Below are 6,397 nucleotides of genomic sequence, written 5' to 3'. Positions count from 1 at the left end.
GGTGTCTTCGGGGATGAAATGATTTGGGAAGCAATTTCACGAGCCTTAGCACAACATCTTCATCGACGTTCTCTTGCACGATGATTCCTTTTAGTTTTAGCTAAGGGTTGTGAAGGTTGAGGATCAATGGACATAGGCTTATTTTCTTCCTTTAAAGGATGAGGAATGAGAGAAGCTCTACTAGGTTGAGAAATAGGAGATGCCAAACACTTTCCTTTGTAAGACACAGGAGGCAGGACTGCCACATATATGGGAGGAATAGAAGGTGAGGGAAGGATACCAGGTCCATCATGAGGAGGAGGAATAGGTCTAGTGTCTATAGGCTCACTCATCTCATTTTTTCACTTTTGATAAGATAAAAAAAGGACATCATTTCGAGGCTCAATTTGTTTAGGCTAAAAGTAATCAAGGTGAAATCTCCATGTTTTGTCATGGGTTGGTACATGCTATGATTAATTATTATAACAATGTCATTCTGAGGGAATTTTAGACATTTATGAATGGTAGAAGGGATCACTTTCATAGAAGAGAGCCAAGGATGTCCCAACTTCACACGAAATTGATCCGATGTAGGAATGATAACAAAAGTCAATCTAAGCTTTTAGTACTAACCTCAACGAGGAGAGTAATGGAGCCAATAGTAGGGAAAGAGAAATCATCATACATCTTGACAATAACATCAGATTTATCATTTGTTACTTGATGCAATTGTAAAATGTAAAGATATTCTTTAGTGATCACATTCACCATACATATTGGATCAATGAGCCCTCCTTGTGAGAGTTTGTCTTTGATATTTGTAGTGATATACAATGGGCCATTAGGTGCATCAATAGTCTCACTAGGATAAAAGGTAATGCATAGGTCTTTAGGATGTGTAGATTTGTCAACAAGATTAACAACATTATTAGATTTTACACCAAGGTCATTGGAAGAGAAGGCAAGAGACTTACACTCAACAATATTAGCAGAGTGGGAAGGCAAATGATTGGTGAATATTTTGAGATTTTGATTAGGAGGAGCTGCGAATTTGTTTCCTTTGTCATTCACACCAGCTATGAATATGGTATTCTTAACAATTAAGTCTTGAATCTTACTCCTTAAAGTATAACACTTTTTAGTATCATGTTTGGGATGACGGTGATATTAGAAAAAGGCGTTGGGATCATGGTAAGATGGTAAATATTTTGAGGTATCAATTGGCTTGATGATATGAAGTTTCAACATATTATTATTTATCAATCTCGACATTATACTATGCAAAGACTTAGAAAGAGGAGTAAATTCTTTTCTAAAGTATTTGGATAAAGTGGCCACATCTAATGTCGTGGCTATCACTTGAGTATTGATGTTGTCATTTATCTTGATGTATCTTTTATTCGGTTTAAACTTTGCAAAATATTGTAGACTACTCTCATTCTTATCAACTGAAGCCATTCAAGGAGATGATTCAAATTGACTCACTTGAAGGTGATAATTATGAAGCACTACACACAATTGCATAAAGGAAGTAAACTCAAAAAAGAGAAGCTCATCCCTAATACTTTAAATATTAAATGTATACGATCCCTTATAAATAGAACAAGTTTAATATATAATGACCAATTACTTTCTATAGGACATATCCATTGTTCATTTTCCACCACCTTAGTCACCATCCTTTTATCAATCATACTTCTAATAAACAAGATAAAAAACATACATAACATATAGGATTGTTAAAAGGTGTAGGAATAAAGGTGAAAACACCTTAGCATGCTAGGTAAATGACTTTATGTTGATTGTGCTCGAATGAAATACAAGTTATATATTAAAAATTAAAAATTACTTAAATGTTGTGATCTAATTGCAATGATTACATAAAGAGTCAAAGGAACTAAATAAGATTAAAGAATCTCACTTTGGATAAAATCACATATTTAAAAAAAATAAAATGATTTAAGCCTTGAGGGGTTCCATCTAAAGGGTTTTAATTAAATAGGATTAGATCATACCTCCTTAGAGAAAACCCCCTTGGATAGAACCCCACTAGTCTTAAATCAAAGCCTCAATGGAGTCTCCTCCACACCTACCAAAATATCGACAAAAAAACTACTTGTGCTTCACCTTTTGGGGGATCAAATGAAGTCATTTAGAAATTCCATTTTGTAAGTATTTAGCCCTTATTACAAGCTTTCCAAAAAGTATAATTTCGAATATACTTAATTTGGTTATTATATATTTTTTGATTTATTGTGAACACATGTTTTCATTGGACATAAAGGTATTTATTTCACACACAAAAAAATAGAAAAATGAAAATATAAAACATATCTATGCATTAGATATTAATTTTCTTATTTCAACAAAGAAACAATTGTTAATTTGGATATATATTATATATGTAGTGTCATAAATTGTAACCCCTTTACAATTTCACACTCCTTTTTGGGCCCTTGCTTTAGTGTCCCTCTCTAATGTCATTTAAAGCTTATTTGTGGCCTATCACATCCTATCATTGTCAAATACTTAAATTAGGGCCTAATTTGACATCACCAACCCCTAACACTCGTGATTGTCCTTTTGGAGACCCAATTTTGGCAAGACTATGTCAATCACGGGTGCCATGGACCCATTTGGGCACCATGGGACCATTTGGGTTCCATGGACCTATTTGGGAACCATAAAGTCATAGACCCATTTGGGCACCATACTTCATGCAAAATGTCTCAAAATTTGAGCCATTGTTAGTGTCAACCTTCCCTTTTCAAATCCAATCTTGATTTTTATATTTGACTATTGGAAGCCAACCTAAATGAAAAATACCTTGAGAACCACATATAAAGGCCACATCTCTAATTTATTTGATCATATTTCATAATCCACAAGTTCTATTCAAGCTCTCAATTCCTTGATTTAAGAGTATATTTGAGTACAAGGAGCCTCAAGCTACAACAAGTTATGTCCAAGTATGCTTTCATGATTGATTTTGTTATAAATTATCATGTTATTGCATCAAAAGTTGGAGTATCTAAAGAGATCACCACCATTATCCATTTCAAAGTATAATATTATCAATTCGACATTTCATTTAAGATTTAGTCTTTGCCCTACAAGGGGGTAAGCTCTCTTTTCTAATCAATCATAGCTATAATGGAGATTAAATCTTGCTTGTGGTTTGACTTAGGCAAACTCTTATACAACACAACATTTTCTCTCACTTTTGTGTGTAGGTTATAGATTTGACAACTGAAAGTTACAGGATTGTAGAGAGTAGTTTGAGACATAAACTTCTAGATTTTGAATAGGCAAAAACCCTAGGTCTATGTCGATTTGCACAAATGACTTACACTTTTTGGCTAAATTTTGGAGGGAGTGATCTATAGGGCATCTTGATCCAAAATATGAAGTTTTAGCTGATAGAAGCACCTCTAGGTCTAGGGCACCTGACATACTTGACTAACATTTTCAGGCTCAGATTTAGAGATAAGTTCTTCTTTGTATCTCATTTCTAGATTTGTACTTTTGTGTTAGCTTTCTATTTCATATTTTTTTGTTTGTGTTGAATCTTGTCAATTTTGCATAATTTAATCTAGTTCTTGCATCTTCAATTTAATCATATCTAATCAACATTCAAAAGTGAACAATTAGTCACAATGCTCAACTCTCCTATAGGACTGAAGTTGAGCTTAAATGGTTGTCCCCCCAATGAAAGAGTTGGAAATGCTTCCTAATTTGCATTCAAAAAACTATGAAAAATGTCTATCCACTAGATATTGTTGCTGTCGATCTATGTTAGGAATTTATAATTTAATATTTTACTTGTTAAAAGTTATGTGATATGGGAAAAACATTACTTTTAAAAAAAGTCTTAATTATAAAAAATAGGCTATTAAAGCTTATGCAAATGTTTATACGAATAATCTTTTAATTAAAAAAAAAAATATTTACATAAAAAATTGCAAAAACTACTAGTTCACATAAACTTCAAATTCTTAATAGTTTAGATGCTATGAGTGATAGAAAGTGAAAATTTGATTGACATGTTTATTTCAATGTCCCACTTTGGCTCAAATGTGAGACACACAATTGTGGGTTGACCCAACATGATATGTAAATTATTTAATAGTTAATGTGTTCACACTTGTACTAAAAAAAACAAACCCAAAAAGCGAATACAGTTGGTTAGTTGTAATAATTAAATTGAGAGACTACACATTATACGAATACATTTTTTGGTAATAATGTAAGATCAAATACTCATAATCAGATTGTTACATAAGAGGTAAACAATGTAGAATGCTATCTATTAGTTTTTATGGCCTTTACAAGTTGGATACAACACTTGTTAAGGGAGACAAGTTAGTGTTGACTTAGAGAATAGGTGAATGATCAATTAAGATGAGACAATTATTATTATTATTATTATTATTATTTTGATAAATAAATTCCCTTAAGTGAGAAATTTAAACTATATCTTCTTTACATAGAACATGTTTCTTAAGAGAGTGAATCTATAATGATCAATCCCCCTTTATAGGGCATTATAATATACATTGGTCTTCACCTTAGTTGTTATCATGTTATCAATCAAACCTTTAATAAAAAACATTGAACATATACTTAGTACACCTTCATGGAGATCATAACTCTTCAATGAGGCTAGAATATAAGTGAAGACCCTTTAATGTGGAAGGTGAATGATTTTACATTAGCTATGCTCATATTAAGTGCTCATAAACTTACAATTTATTTTTGAGGATGATGATTTAGTTTTAAGAAATAGATACAAAGGTAAATAATTAAACTTCCTACTTTATGAATAAGTGCATTGAAATAATTTTTGGGATTTAATTGTATTCCCCATAACTTACATTTCTATAAAGTCATATGTCACTGGACTTGACAAGTACTAGTCATACCAAGCCTTCTAATTACCACTAAACTAGGGTGTAGCATAGGTCTTGAAGTAGGATGATAAAAGGACTAAGCTTCCCAACCTCCTCTATACGAGGGAGTAGGATTATCTAAGTATATGAACTACATCTTTTTCTCAACAAATAGTTAAGAGAAAATAAAAGGAATCTAAAATTTCAAGGGTATGTATGGAATTCCTAATCTAAGATTGAAATAACCAATATAAATCCAAGTTGAATTTAAAAAAAGTTATCTCTTAAATTGCCTCATTGATCCTACTAACTTTTCCACTCAAAGTACCTTTTGTATTTGCACTATCTCAAATATTGGAGGTGACTGAATGGTTGTAGAATCTCATTTTTTCCACTCAAGGTTTTTTATACCTTACCCCACACATTAGTATGATTGGAGACTAAAAGTTAAATGTAAACATTATCTCACCAATTTGAAATGGATCAAACCAAGTTCCTTCCTCTAAAAGTCCAACATAGAATCTCAAACTCAACTCACAACCTAAAATATTCTACATTTTATAATCCCCATTAGCAATTGCATCAATTTTATTCACTCTTAATTGACCCTTTCTCCATTTTGCAAGAAGAAAGAGATTCTTAAACACGCCCTTTGGTTCTACCCCTTCATCAAGGACACCTCACAAACAAGCCTCTCCTTGATACTTGCCTTATTTGATCATCAATTTTCTCAGAAGGAAACCATAATTGGATTTAATGTGTAAGAATATTATTTCTAAAATATGCAAACATACCACAATTATGGTAATTTAGTGATCATGATGTCTAGCTATTTTTCTAATCTAATATATCCTCAAGGGGTTGACATTGTGTTGCATTACTCTAGACTTAGTTTCTAGACAATGAATCTCACTTAATTTTTGTAGGATACACCTTAAGGTAATTTACATCTAGCCAATCAAACCTTCATTATTCAATCGTGGTTGAAAGTGTTGAAAAAATAAGATTGCCAAATAAGCTATAAGAGATAACTATTGCGGCCAAAAACCTATCTGCTATTATATCTTCTTTGCATATTAAAAGCCAAATAAACATGATGAACTACCAATCTATCAGAAATATCTACCACAATATTTAATTAAATTGATAGTTCATGCTCTAAGTTATACACAATCCATTTCTTTTGAAACTATTTAAATATTTGTAATTCATTTGTTGTTTAAGTTTAACATTTATTTTTCTAGTTCATAAAAAAATGACTCTTAAAATTTGATTATAATTTTATAACTTTTATTAAATAAAAATGTTTGACAAATATAAATAATGAAGGAATATTATTTGAATCTTAATATAATTTTAATTCACAATAAAATTATATTTTAAAAACATAAAATTGATAACATCATAGGTTTAAAAAACGATTGATTTAAATGACTTTAACCTTATTTCATATGATAATAAATCTTATTAAAGAGTTACCTACTACAACTATTTCTAAAATATATGATATATTAATATAACTATATTAA

Source organism: Cryptomeria japonica, chromosome 11 (genome assembly GCF_030272615.1).
Source record: "Cryptomeria japonica chromosome 11, Sugi_1.0, whole genome shotgun sequence".
NCBI lineage: Eukaryota > Viridiplantae > Streptophyta > Pinopsida > Cupressales > Cupressaceae > Cryptomeria > Cryptomeria japonica.
The sequence above is the reverse complement of the archived record's forward strand: the minus strand, read 5'-3'. Positions refer to the sequence as shown.